The following is a 15327-nucleotide window of genomic DNA, read 5'->3' on the forward strand; positions in this document are numbered from 1 at the left end:
AGAGTGTCTAAGGTATCCTTTCTCCCGCTCTGCAGCAAGTTTTACCAGTCATCAGTGATAGACTCTGTGCCCAGGCAAGGGGACAGGGTGACAGGGTGCCTGCACTGTATATAGCAGACAGTTTGCCGGGTAGCTGTGCAGTCAGCTGGGACTGCGCCATGAGTGGATGCTTGGCCTCCCTGCTCCTGTGCAAGCTCTGAGGTCCCAGCTGACAGCAATGGAGCCCAGAGAGCTGGGAGGAAGGAGTGTTCAGGCATCGGTAACTTCCGTGTTCTGCAGCAGCTTTCCAGGGTGACATCTCTTGCTGCCATTTTCTTTTTGCTGTCTTCTTGTGTTGCTTCTTCTGCTTCTTTGAAGGTTCCTGATAATGGGTGAAGGCTTCCCAAAGGGATCAGTTCTCAGGAGTCCTGGCGGCATGAACTCCTTCCATTTCTCTGGCATGACGATGCCCTGCTCTGTCTGGTGGTTCTCCAGGATGGCGCAGAGGATATGGGTAGTAGTGCACATCATAGTGTTGAGCCTGTGGACAAACTTCACCTTATCCATCATCTTCTTGGTCAGCCTGTATCTGATTTGGAACTAGTGAGCTTGATGATCTAATTAATACAAGAGACTAACCCTTAGAAGGCTCTGGAGCCTGGAAACAGGCTCCAGGTCAAGCATCTTACTGGCAGCTTGTTTCCAAGACTCTGAGACGATATTCACATAAGGAGTCCCCCAGAGACTGTAGACCTCTTCTGCCATGGCAATCATCTCTTCAAACATCTTCCATGACTTGTTATGATGGGGTGGCAGGTACACAAACTGTCCAGTCTTCTCAAACTGATGGACTTGGAAAATCCTGAGGGTGTCACAGCCATGGGAGCCCCTCCTGGTGAAAGCAGGTGGACAGGCCAGTCACTCACCCTGGTGGAGAGCACGATGAGCTTCTCTGAGGTGGCAATCAGGGACTTCTCACCATGGGGGTCGTCGGTCAAAGACTTCTCGGTACCTTTCCCATTGCCTTATGAAGTTCTTCGTCAAACTGGCTGAGCTGTGCCACCTCCTGCGTGACTTCCTCCCTCACCAGAAAGGGGGTGTAAAAAGGAGTGTGGCTCCGACTTCCCAAAGTATGGAGAACATACTAGGTGAGTGCCTGGTCCAGGAAAACCAGGACCTTCAGGAAGTAGCTTAACTCCCAGCCACCACGGCCCCCTTTACTCCTTCAAAGCCATCTACCATCACCACCAGGTCCACATGAGGGTATTTCTTCCTGATGGCACAATCACCCCGACACCTCTCTACTTTGTTGTCTGTATCCTCATCACTACTGATGGGCACAGAGGGGTGCACAAGGTTCCCATTCTCTCTGATGATTTTGTCGATGAGGAGTCGGACTTTTTTGATTTGTAAGACTTTCAGGCTAGCTAAAGTGTCTTCAGGGAGTTCATGAAAATTCAACATGTTCTCTGAAACAGAGTCATCATTCGTCTTTCTCTCTCTCTCTCTTTCTCTCTCTCTCTTGCTACATAAGTTCTTCAGCTTACTCAAGTTGTCTGCCCCAAATCTGCATTGTCTCGGTCCACCTTCACCAGCTGGTCTACTAGTTCTGGGTCCTTGAAGTGCTTCTCGTGCGTTAAGGACTCTTGATTCTTACTATCTCTCTTCTCCACCTAGTCTCACCTCCCAGAACCCTTTTTTGCTACAAAAGGAAGGACCCTTAAAGTGAAACAAAATTAGCATATGAGCCAGTAATTACACTTCTGGTTATAGAATCCAGAGAATTGACAGCAGGGTCTCAAACACCTTCTTGAATGCTAATGTTTCTACCAGCATTATTCACAATAGTTGAGAGGTGGAGGCATCCAAGTGTCCATTGATGTGTGAATAGGTAAAATGTGATAAACCATACGATGGAATATTAATTTTAATAGGAAAGAAATTCTGGCAGGCACTACAACAGGGATGCGTCTTGAAGACTGACCCAGCGAAGTAACACAAAGTCAGTCATAAAGCCAAATACTGTATGATCCCACTTATGGGGGATACCCAGGGCAGTCAAGACACAGAGACAGAAAGTAGAACAGTCATAGCCAGGGGTGGAGGATGGGGAACCAGGAGTTGTAGTCTTCTAGGGGCAGAGTTTCTGCTTGGGAAGATGAAAAACTCCAGAGTCAGATAGTGGTGATAGTTTCACAACAATGTGAACGCTTTTAATACCTAAGTTTTACAAAAGGAATGTGTGCAGGGAGGGGAGTGTGACTGATCCGTACTGAATGTCCAAAAATGAAAGCAGACTCCAGCCACTGTCCACCACTGTCCACCACTGTCCGCCTCTTTCCACCACTGTCCCAGTGGTGCTCCAGACAGTAAGTGCAGTGGACTTGCAGTTGAGCCCTGTAGTGCACCTGCTCCCAGGCAGAGCTGGACACAGAGCTTTCTGGTTGCATTTTGGCTGGCACATCCCTATCCTCTGCTCTGTGCTTGGAGCCCTCCATACTGCCCCTTTCACTGGACTGTCCAGGTGAACTATGCATCATCCACCTACCCATGAGCCGCTGGCTTCGAGGTTCTCTGAGCCTACGGCCATATGAAGACCTCTGCCTATGGCCAGTCTGTCACAGCCTAGGGCAGACAGAGCAGGAGTACCTGGGCTCAGCTAGTTTTTGTAAGGAGGATAATCGACATGTTCTATGTGCTGGAATTCCCACCGGAAGCCCAGAAAGCTCTATATTTACTCAGCACTCAAGTTGTGTTCCCAGATCTCAGCCCCACCCCATGGGACCAACTCTGAGACACAGGACAGTCCAGAGCTGTCCAAGGCCAAAGTATTTCTCAATGCCCAAAGGTCACGAGAAGGGTGACAGCTCTAAGACCATATTCACCTATTTATTTAAAGGTTTGTCTTTCCCCAAGTTGTCTTTTAAAGGTCACTGTGAGTATAAAGGTACAGAGGCTCTCAGAGAGGAGGCCTAGAAGCCCATTAGGGAAGGAAGGCCTGGGACCTGGGCAAAGTCTGACCTGTTCCCGCGGCTGGCCCAGTAAGCAGGGCAGGTGAGAACAGGAAGTGTCTGCCCCACGTCTCTGGGAAAATAAACAGGTCTGTCTGCTGATGTTTGATGGGCAAATACTATTCTCAAAAAGGGCAAAATAGACCCTCCAGTTGAGGCAGCCCTGAAAGGTGATCAGGAAAAGCAGAGCCTGACCTCCCCTGACCTCCTCTATGCAGTGACAGATTCACAGGTCAGAATGACAAGGCTCCGGGGCCCACTGGTCCCCTCTGAGAAGCAGCTTCAGAGTAGTGGAGCCGGAGCGTGGAGTGGCAACCTGGGGAGGTCAAAGCACTAGAGGCAGGCATGACCTGCGGCCATGTGGAGCCCACCATGCAGGCATCACAAGCTAGTGCCCAGGCCAGCCAAGGTACCCACCTCACCCTGCCACAGCCAGGCCTGGACCCGGTACCCATGCCTGCTGTAGAAGCCAGCTCCACACAGTGCAGCAGCCACATCCATGACCTCCCCCTCCCCCTCCCCCTCTGACCTGCCCTGAGGAAATGGATGCCGGCAGAGTTGAGTGGAAGTCGGGACTCCAGAGTTGATCCACAGTATTAGTGCGTTTCCAAACCCTAACTAGCATAAGTTTGAACCGATGGGAGTGACCCAAGTGCTATATCATCCCCTAGATTAGGATTTTCTGAGGGTGAAATTTCCTTATTCTCACTTGCATTGCAAAAGTTATGCTCCTGCTTTTCAATAAATTTTATCATTATGCTCACATATCTTGGTCTGCCTGGTCTGTGGATTTTGTCCTTCAAATTTACAAGACAAGAAACCTGCACTTCTTGGCTGCTGAGACCCACCGGAATGGAGTTTCATCTTGTGAATCATTGTGTGTTTTTTCTAAAGTTAACAGAAAAGGAGTCTCTCCAGAGGGGAAGCAGGTGTGGGGAAGGAGAGCTGGTACTAAGTTCTCGACACTGCTCTTACACTCCATCCTCTCTTGACTCTCATCCATAAGACAAGGAGACTTGTACGAGGGCTTCAGGAAATACTTGAGGTGGTGTGTTTTCTCTACCAACTTGCTTAATTTCTTTTGAAATTTCCGAGAAGTGTCCTGGATTATAGTGCTCTGTAAAGTGACCAGATTACTAATGATCATCACAGATTCCACATGGAGTCATGTTTATAAAAGATAAGGTATAAACATTCTTAGAACAATTGATCAATTCACTACAATTAAATGCAACCATTTTAAAAAAAAATCATGCAAACATAGTCTTTAGTGAAGGAAGTAAGAAAATACAGTAGGTTCTAAATGATTCTATGAAGGAGGCTTTTAGAAGCCTGATAATGTCCCAGTTCTTGATCCATTTGTTAGTTTCCTGGGTGTGTTCAATTTGTGATCACTCAACAAGTCATGAACAGGTGAGTGCCCATTTCATATTTGTTATATGCCAATTAAAAAAATTCACATTTTGAATTTAACAAATTAGATGCTATAGATTAAAAAAAAAAAGCAACAACAAAAAGCTCCAGATGTGCCATTTTTCATAGGTAGCCACTCTTGATATTTTGGCAGAGATTCTCCTAGAATTTTTTCTATATGTATAAATACTTTATAGAAATTATAGTGCAGAAACTTTCCATGGGGACAGATTATCATCACTGTATTAACTGCAGAGGACTGAAGTCTATTCTACCAATACCCTATTTTACTTTTACAAACACCAATAATCAAGACTTGGTTAAACATCTTTGCTTGGTAGATGATGTATTTTTCACAATTCCTGAAACTAAAACTAGGACTCTGGGAAGAGATGCATCTCTAAGGCACTGGGTTTTCCTTTGGAAAGACTCCCCATTTGCATCCCCATTTGCAGTGGGTGGGAATTCCCACCCTCCAAAGATGAAAGGATATTATCTCCCTCTTTAATCTTTGCCCTGGGAGCCTAGGAGCTTTGGAAGCAGCAATAAAGGTTTAAGTTCCCACTGAGGAAAGGGGCAGATGTGGGTCCTCCAGCTCTGATGACATTTCCTCTGCTGTGAAATGGGGTAAATGAAAATATTTCCTAAGGTTGAACAGCTTACCACTACCCCCAGACAACCCTGGCTCTTCCCCTTTCTTCTCCAGCTCCTTCCCAGGCTTGTCCTGACCCCAGCAGCTTATGGGCACCACACCACATGACTCCTCTCCATAAAACGCTTCCTGGATGTGGAACTTGGAGCAGAATCTAAGCCTGGTCCCTAACCTAAGCCTGTTTTTTGTTTTGTTTTTAAGTATGTGATTTATTTTTTATTGTTACAGACTAATTACACAGCATCAGGGCTTTCTTTGAGGCATATCACACATACATACAATATAAACCCATTGGTTTTCCGCACCCTACCTCCCCACTCCCCTCTCCCCTTCCCCTACACTATATTCTCCCTTGATCTATCTTAATGGTATCTGTTTTTTCTTTCTCTAACTTCCATATATGAGAAAAAAAACTTGAAATACCTGAGTCTGACTTATTTCACTTAACATGATGATCTCTAGTTCTACCTATTTTCCTGCAAATGACATAGTTTCTTTCATCTTTATGATGGAATAAAATGCCACTGTGTATAAATGACACATTTTCTTTATCCATTCATCCATGGATGAGCACTTAAGCTGACTCCATAACTTGGCTATTGTGAATCATACCATGGAAAATGTGGGAATGAGATATCTCTGAAGTACCCTGTCTAGAATTCTTTTGGATAAATACTGAGGAGTGGTACAGCTGAGTCATATGGTGGTTCCCTTCCTAGTCGTTTGAGGAACCTCCATATTGATTTCCATACTAGTTGTTTTAATTTACATTCCCATGAAGAGTATGAGTTCCTTCCCTGCCTATGTTCTCCCCAGCAATATTTATTTATTTATTCATTCATTCATTCATTTATTTATACCAGGGATTGAACCTAGGGGCACTTCACCACTGAACCACATCCCTGGCCCTTTTTACATTTTAGTTTGAGATAGGGTCGTGCTGAGTTGAAAAGGGTCTCACTAAGTTGCTGAGGCTGGTCTCCAACTTATGATCTTCCTGCCTCAGACTCTTGAGTCATTGGGATTACAGACGAGTGCCACCATGCCCAGCTTGTTAATTGTATTCTTGCTCTCTGTTCTGACCAGGATGAGACAGAAGCCCACTGTTGTTTTGATTTATATTTCCCCGATAGCTGAAGTTGTTGAACATTTTTTTCATATAATTATTTGCCACTTTGTCTTTTCATTTCATTTGCTCATTTATGGAATGGGTTGGAGTTTGGGGTTGTTTTGTGTGTGTTCTTTTTTTAATATTTATTTTTTTTAGTTGTAGATGGACACAATACCTTCATTTTATTTATTTGTTTTTATGTGGTGCTGAGGGTTGAACTCAGGGCCTCGAACGTGCTATGCCAGCTCTCTACCGCTGAGCCACAATCCCAGCCCTTGTGTGTGTTCTTTATATGTTCTGGGTTTTAATCTTCTGTTGGAAGAGTAACAGGCAATGATTTTCTCCACTCCGAGGGTTCTTTCTTCACCCTATTAATTATTTCCTTTGCTGTGCAGAAATGGATGCTGTCCCATTTTTAAATGGATGCTGTCCCATTTATCAATTCTTGCTATTATTTCCTGAGCCATAGGGTCCCATTCAGGAAGCAGTTGCCTGTGCTTGTATCTTAAATTGTTTCCCCTAGTTTTTCTTCTAGTGGTTTCAAAGTTTGGGGTCTTATACTGAGGTCTTTGATCCCTTTTGGATTGAGTTTTGTGCAGCTGAGAGACAGGGATCTCGTTTCTTTCTCCTACATATGGATAGTTTTCCCAGCATCATTTGCAAAAGAGGCTGCTTTTCTCTAACATGTGTTTTTAGCACTTCGTTCAGAATCAGATGACTGTAGCTGTGTGGGTTTGTTTCTCTGTCTTCTATCCCATGGTGGATGTGTCGGTTTTGATGCCATCAGCCTGCTGGTTTTGTTGCTAGGCCTCTGTAGTACGTTGTGAAATTGGGTTTTGTGATGCCTCCAGTACCAGTTTTGAGTCTGAATCGGGCTCCTAAGTTTCTGGAAGTGCTGGTCCCTCCATGCTGTGTCCTGGGCTGCTCCTCCTCCCTCTCCTTCCTGTCCTGCTCAACTTCAGCTCAAAACCACATCCTCAGAGAGACCTTCCCTTCCCGCCTGTTATTTTCTCTCTCTGCATCCTGCTCCTTGCGTCATGGTTCTTACTGCCACTTGTCAGGAGAGATTTCCGTGCTTGCTCTCATGTTTTCCATCTCCCCTCCAGCTGGTTAGCCCAAAGAGAGCTGAGACAGGACTTTGTTGATCACTGCTGTGTCCTCCCACACCTGGCTCTACCTGCCTTGTGAGTAGATGCTCACACGGGTTTGTTGAGTGAGCAAATAGCCATTTCATTTCCCCTCTGCTTTGGCCATGTGAAAACCCAAGGCAGAGTGTCGAGGTGCAGGGGACACAGATTCTCTATAACCTGTCCTCTGACTCTGGGCTTCTCCCAGGTCATTTTTGCTCTCTCCTCTCCCCGATCCCTAAGCCCCATGGGCTGTTTTACCTTCTGAGCCCTGGAGTGAAATCCATGTTGCCAGGGATGTCCTTTCCCACCTTGGGGACACACGCTAGTCTCTATCATCTAGTTTCTCCAAGAGACACACTGTCTATTCATTCTGTATTCATTTAGTAAGTGCCCAAGACATGCCAGGCACCATATCAGTCACACAGGAAACAAAAGTGAACAAGAAGCAGCATTTCCTGACTGCAAGGAATTCATGGTCTAGGGTGGGAGGCGTATATAGCAAGTGCAAAGACCTGCCACATCAGGACAAGATAACCACCAGGGAAGGATGTGGAATAGCAAGTGCAAAGGCCTGCCACATCAAGGACAAGACAGCCACCAGGGAAGGATGTGAAACCTAGTTGGAGAGAGAGGAGGATCAGGGAAAACTTCCTGGAGGCGATGTCTGCCATCTGAGTTAGCCAGATAAAGGGGAGAAAGGCATTGCAAGCAGAGGGGGCCGTGTCAGCCCAGACACAGAACTAGAATGCAGCCTTTTGTGGACAAGGGGATAGTCAGCAATTCAGTGTATAGCCAAGTCAGAAGGTGCAGAAAAACAAGTCAGAGAGAGGGGCTGGGCCTGGTCAGGGAGGGTACTGAAGAGACAGTCAGAAGCTTGGACACTGCAGAAGCAAGAGGTCACTGGAAGTTTTAAGCAGGGAGGTGCTGGACATCAGGACGACCCAGGTCCACGTGGCAGAGGGGTGGGGAGAGACAGGTTGAGGCACTTGGAGAGGTAAAACTGGAAGGACCCGGTTACTGAGTAAGCATGGGGCAGGTTGGAGAGAGAGAGAGGAAGGCCTGGAGACTCCTGGCAAGCAGGCTGGGCCAGGCTGGGGGAGTGGGGTGATGTTAGGGTTGGGGTGTGTTGTATGTGTGGTGCTTATGGGAGGCCAGGAGAAGCTGGCCTTGAGGTCAGGGCGGGAGCTCTAAGTCAGGATCACTGACCTAGCAGTGGTAGAGGAAACCATGGAGAGTAAGTCCGCCCCAGGGGATATATGGACTGCAATGAGCTGGGCCAGGGATGGGGTCCTTCGATAGGGTGAGAAAGACAGAGAGAGTTACCCTTCTAGTCACCTGTTTGTGTTATTCCTGATATCTTCAGACCTCCCTCGGCTCAGGTGGCCAATCTCTAAGAGTCAACAATGGCTCTCATCTGCGGAGCACTCACTGTGTGCTGACCGCTCACTGTGTGCTGAGCATAGTCTAAGCTCCTTGCCTGTGTGGAATCCTTTCATCTTCAGGAGAGCCCCAGGAGGAAGTGCTCCTGAGATGGTGGCTTGATACACAGGTGAATAACTAACCCAGGCCATAAACAAGTGCAGGGAGCCACGGGGGATGGGAAGCTACTTGTCCTTCCTGAGTCAGTGGCAAAGCACCTTCTTGAACTATCCCATCTTTGTCTTAAGATCAAAAGGCAGCCACAGTACTGTTCATTAACTTTGCTGGGATCTGACAAATTATTAAACAGAGAAATAACTTTTTAACCAAGTCTAGATTTCTAGCTTTATCATGAATTAATTTTGGTTTCCCTCTTAAGGGCTCAAAACTGAATAAATATTGCTGAGGACGGCAGGGTATTATCACTCCACTGTGCACATCATGCCTGTAAGTGTGCTTTATTTTAGGATGTGGGTGCTAGTGAGAAGAGGAGCAAATTGTGGGAATATCGAGGAGGCTCTGACATGTGCACAGATGCTCTAAGAAAACTGCAAAGCAGATCTCCAAGAGCCTACCCCACACTGACGCCAAGATTTCTGGGTTTGAATAGTATATTACAACACACCTCATATAAAAGAATATCTTTATATAACTTTACTATATAGCTTCATATGTAGCTTTGGGGGATGGATCCAAGACTTGCTTTCTTGGCTATGCATTTCTGTACGTTTTGGGTGATGTTACATTTTCTGAAGTTATATCCAAAATCAGATAATGATTTCATGTTACAAAGCATTCAGGCAATGCCAATGTTTTATTGTCATGATAATAGATGTATGAAATATTCTAGAATTATTGTATAAATGAATGTATAGCCAGATATCCTGTTTTAAAATAGAAATTACAACTTCATTTACAAACACAGGTGGCTGTGCACAGGCCATAGTGACCCAGAAGACCTCCCACTAGTTCCACCTCATACAGGTTCCACCACTTCCTAATTGTGCAAAGCTAGGCAGGAAACCTTTGCCACGTGGGCTTTTGTGGGACATGTTAGATCTAAATTACAGCCATGCCATTGTCTCCTAATTCTATATCTGGCCCCAACCTGCCCCTAGAAATCTAGATCAGATGTCAAAATGTGGTCCCCAACCAGCAGCATCAGCATCACCTGGGGTCTTGTCAAAGATGCAAATTCTCAGGGCCCACTCCAACCCCATTGTGTCTCTGTGGGGCCCAGCGCAAAGCCAAGTCTGTCTTCACAGATCCACCTGGAAACCTGATAGGTGCTTTCTCTCTGTCCTGCCCTCACCATCCACAATGCTTTGCCCCCATCCTCACCTTAGAAGACATCACCCCATGTCACATATCAAGGTGGGGCTTATGGAGATTGTGCATAAAGATGATGGCAGCTCACTTGTATTCTGGGAAGTGCCCTCTCCAAGGTGACCCTGAAGGTTAAGCCCAGCATTCATCTCTTCCACCAAGGTCGTGGCTCGGGAGGAACAGCCCAGCCCTGAGGTGTAAAGGTTCAGCCCTTGCAGCAGGGGTGGGGCGCCCATGTGGAATCAGCTTGAAGGGACCACGTCCTCACTCCAGCTTTGGTTCCAATGTGGTTTGACCCCTCTGCAATTCATGTTGAGATGTAGCCCCATCACGAGGTCCTAAGAGGGTGGAAACAATCCAACTATGTTGTTCAGAGGCAGGGTGGGGAGATACCAGGCTGCACATAAACACACACACACACACACACACACACACACACACACACACACTTTGTCTCAGACCAGCTGATGCCCTGTGCCACCATGGGACTCTGCAAGCAAAAAGGTCATCAACAGAGGCAGCCCTCAACATTGGACCAGCACTAGGATTCCCAAATAAATCTTGTTTCTTTTTAATTTACCCAGTCTGTGGGGTTTTGTTATTAGCAACAGAAAATGGACCAAGACATACAGCAATCAGGCTCTGGCTGTGCATGCAGTCAGTCCATGCTGCTACTTGGCAAGAAAGGCAAGGTTACTAGTGCAAGTCCTACTGTGTGAACCTACAGCAGAATCAGAGTCCCCACCATGGAGGGGTTTGAATCTCAATCCAAATGGCAGGGTGACAGTAGGTCCCCTGCTTCTGGCTTTGAAATGAAATCAAAGCTTGCTCAGGCCTTGGCTTTGATCTAATAATAGTTTTATAGGTATGTCTGCAGCAGCTTTTTTGTATTTAACTCTTCTCCTTTAATGACAGGAACACAGAGTCTTTGAATTTCTTGGCATCTCTGAGATGAGTCATGCATTTTATAGAAATTGCAAGATGGTTGAGTTGCATGAGGCCAGATAGCAAGCTCAGAAATACCATGAATCCAGCACCTGGAGGCTGCCAGAACCTCCTGGCCTGCTGCCTTTCTCTCCTCCCTCACTGTACCAGGTATAAACATTAGTAGCAGAGAGAAGTGATGACCCCTTGAGAGGAAATGTGATTGAAGCCAAAAGCTGGATCTTACCTCTAAAGGTAAGGCAGACGTGGGCTGCATCTCTATTCTGTCCAGGCGGGAAAGAGAAATACAGGTAATTGATTTTTTTTTCTTTGCATTTTCTCCTGTCCCTCTTGCTTCCAAAAGGCCTACAGCAACTTTTCTTCAGCAAATATGTAGTGGGCAAAACAGTGTTACCATAAAAACAGAAAAGTTGAACCACAGCATTAGCTTAGACTGCCGACAGGATTTTTGCTTCTAAGTTAGAAGACGTGCAGTCTCATAGTTTCCCATGAAGGGATGAAGACATTTACCTTCACAGATATCTCCCCCTTTTTTGGACATAATGGGTGTTAGCAACAGGATCTTCTCTCTCCACCCCCCTCTCTCTTTGTGGTGCTGAGGATTGAACCCAGAGCTTTGTGCATATGAGGCAAGCACTCTACCAATGGAGTTGTATCCCCAGCCCTCTAACATCTCTTGAATACCTATTTGAGTCAGGTACCACTGAGTATTTTATATGATCTCATTTGATCTTCATAACAGCAGATATTAAATAAGCAACTACAAGCACCAGATTCTGTGTTGGGGGTCAAGAGATACAAAAATAAACAGGATACAGTCCCTGCTCCCCAGAGTTTTTAAAAAATATTTTATTTTTCAGTTGTAGATGGACACAATATCTTTATTTTATTTTTTTATGTGCTGCTGTGGATCAAACCCAGGGACTCACTCGTGCTAGTCGAGCGCTCTACTGCTGAGCCACAACCCCAGCCCCTCCCCAGAGTTTTACAGTCTAATCTTCAGGATAAAGTTGTGATCAAGTAACTGATAAGCTCGAGTTCTGGACCCCCAAAAGACTGCCAGAGACCAAGATCCATGTAAGCAGCAAAGAGGTGTTTATTGCGAGCTAGCTTGGTCCTCTGCACACACACAGCAACTGGTGACACTGACAGGCCCCAAGCCCAGGGTTTGCAGCAGTTTTATACACTCTTTGGGGAAGACAGGGACTTCACATGCATCATAGCTTCTCTTAGCAAATCATCACACACCGCAGGAAAATCATAAAACAACTCTAAAACATGATTAGCATATCATGTGGCGGGAAAGAATCTGGAAAGGATTATTGGTTAGTTCAAGAGGTTGACGCACTTAAAAAATGATTGGTTTAAACCATGAGGGGTGTACATGCTAAACTACATGGTTTCTCAACATGTTATCAACCACCATAAACTACTGGGGGGGAGTCATCTGACACCCCAGGTATTTCTGTCTCATGCTGATTAGTGGTTGCTAGGGGGTTGCTATGGGTCCTCACCAAGCCTGATTGAGTCAGGGACACCTGGCTCCGCAGATCTCTCTTGTTATTTGTAGACAAACAACTCAGCAGGGTGGGTATGTGCTTAGGAGTACTCTGTGGGTTTTTCCAAGGAAAAGGGTCACACCCCCTTCCTTGGACAGGATTTGCTCTGAGGTAGAGGCTGGTTTCTCAAAAATGGAGTCACATCAGTTTCTCATAACTGTAATGTGGGCAGAAGGGTTCACATGGGGGGAGCCCAGAAGGCTACTGGAGCACATAGGAGGAAGCTCTAAGTTAGTTTTGGGGTTTCAAAGAAGTCTTATGAGAAATGATATCTAAGCACAGTTACATGGAAATTATTGTTTTAAGAATTATCTGTGAACCTCCTGGAGCTCATGAAAGACAGAATAATGGTCCAAGGGACTTTGCCAATGTGATTAAGTTAAAAATCTGGAGACAGGAGATTTTCCGTGTTGCCTGGGCGGGACTAATGTCATCTATTGTGACTCTGTGTAAGGGGATCAGGAAGGTCAGGGTCAGTGGTGGGACAGGAGATGGCAAAAGCCCTGGGCTGGGGAGATGAGAGGAGGGGAATCAGTCAAGTAGTATGGGTGGCCTCTAAAAACTGGAAAGGAAGGAAATTCTGCTGGAGAGCCCCTCACGAGGCTCGTCCCAGGTGACAAGCCATGGATTTCTTCCAGAAGGGTGAGAGTGAGTCTGGTGGTGAGCTGCGAGTTTGGCAATGGGAAGCTAACAGAGTTCAAACAATGACTTGCCCAATGCCACAGTGATGGAGCCTGGGTTAGAACCAGGAGTGAACCGGCCTGAAGCCCGAGCGGCCTTTCCCCAAAGCTCACATTCCCTCTGAAAAGACTCCTTGGGCATCTGCTCAGGGCTTTATAAAAGCTTGTCTATCCTTCTCCCTTCTGTGTTACCTGATGCCCAAAGATATGCTTTGGGGGATGGTAAGTAGCATTAGATGCTGGAATGCTGATATAGGACAAACATCCAAGGACAGAGGGATCGATTGCTTTCTGAATGCTCTAGTGGAAAGAGATCTGGACTGTAAGTCGAGACACCTGGGCCCTGCTCCTAGGACTCAGTACCGTCCCTTCCAGATCTGAGGTCTGAGAAAACCTACATGCCAACAAGCACAATAAGGGCTGGAGCTCTGCCCCTCCAACCTCTCTGTCCCATGCCCTGAGGGAGGGCCTGTCTTTTAGTCAAGCCCTTATCAGGTCCCTGCGGAAGGCCAGGGAGCCCTGCCCCGCCTCCAGCACAGATGCTTTGAGGCCATTTAAGCCTCCAACAGGAACTCAGTCAAAGCAGCTTGGATGGCAGTTCATCAATTATTGAACCAAGGAAAAGGAAAGGAATCTCTCCTCTTCTGAAGAGTGAGGAGAGAGGACCTCAAATTCCCCAGGGCTCAGAACCTCTGTGCCTCAAACCAAAAAAATCACCTTATCGCTGACCAAGCTAGAGAGAACCATCTGCCTCTAAATTCTGTCCTTGCAGCCAGGTCTTATCTGAATGGTGCTGGATGAAAAAGAGTTCTAACTTGTTCTGGGAATGGCCACCTCCCTGCCATCTGGTGCTGAAGCTGAAAAGAGAGCTTGATGTCAGATCAAGTGATCCAGGGGCCTCAGGTTGCCAGAGCTAAGGCTGTCGCAGATCATGTGTCCACATGGAACCCCACTGAGGCTCTCGTTATGCTGATGGTGCCCTGTGGGATTTGAGCAGCCTCAGGATCATACTTGGCTGGTCACTTTGCCTCTTTGTGCAGCACCAATCTCCCTCCAGCCCTCTCTGCTGGTCCTTGGTGTCATTCTACAGATGCTGCTGTTGTTGCATAGCTTGCTTCCTGGGCCTTTCCTTCTGCACCATAGATGCCCACATGCACTCAGAAGAACACTGATTATCAGCCCAACCATCAAAGAAGAATAAATAATAGGCAATTACATGGCCTTAAATGTCTTCCTCTTGACCCCTACACAGCACATGACCTCACCTCTCTTCAGGGACATTTCTGCCTTCTAGAATCTTTTCCTCCACCCACTGCCCTCTGGCCACCCCTGCTTCCTCTCCACCTCGGCCTTTTCTTCCCCGCTCTCAGCCTTCCATCTCTGTACTTGGTGGCCAGCTCTTGCCTCTGCATGTCACCTCCCTGGACAACCTTGTCTGAGCTCAGAGCTGCCAAAAACGTCCTGGGTGGACCCCTCTGACGCCTGCAGAGAGCTCTGAACCCTCTCTCTAACCTCTCTTTCCCACACACTGAGTGTGCCAAGTCCCACAGTGTGGGTGAAATTCTGTCTCTGCCATTCGGAGCAGCTGGGTGAACCCAAAAAAGTGACTCTTTTGTGTTCCCTCATCTAAAGGAGAGAATAGTGGAATCGGTGTCATCAGCATTCAAGAAGTAAATTTTGTAAAGTGATCAATTACTATGGAGTAATTACTCAATAAATTTATCTCTGATTTTATTTGACTAATTAAGCTTTAGAACTTGATTCTCTGCAAGCACATCCAACACACACTCCTCCTCCCCAAACAAAGTGAGATACTTCCGTGATCCCTCTAATGACCCCTATTTCTGTTGGTGGCTTCACCGGCCTTCCCGTTTTCCAGACCCAGGAGTTTGAAATCTACTTGATCCTCTTCATTTTGCCCCGATATCTGCTCGATTGCCAAGTCCTGCCTCTCAATTGGACTCTGACCCTCCTCTGCACAGACCTCCGCAGCCTGGTCCATTGATTAGTGCCACGGTCTCCAGCCAGTTTCCCTTAAGCTCAAGCTCAAGGCTTTCTTTCCGCCAATCCATCCTCCACCTCCCAGAAACATCCATCTTGGG

The 15327-nt window shown here is 46.6% G+C and overlaps 1 pseudogene; it reads right to left on the reverse strand.

Moving 5' to 3' along the window:
- Positions 1–249: 249 nt before the first annotated feature.
- LOC143379559 (serine--tRNA ligase, cytoplasmic pseudogene) lies at positions 250–3491 on the reverse strand (annotated as a pseudogene).
- Between the last annotated feature and the right edge of the window lie 11836 nt (positions 3492–15327).

This window comes from Callospermophilus lateralis, chromosome 13, assembly GCF_048772815.1.
Source record: "Callospermophilus lateralis isolate mCalLat2 chromosome 13, mCalLat2.hap1, whole genome shotgun sequence".
NCBI lineage: Eukaryota > Metazoa > Chordata > Mammalia > Rodentia > Sciuridae > Callospermophilus > Callospermophilus lateralis.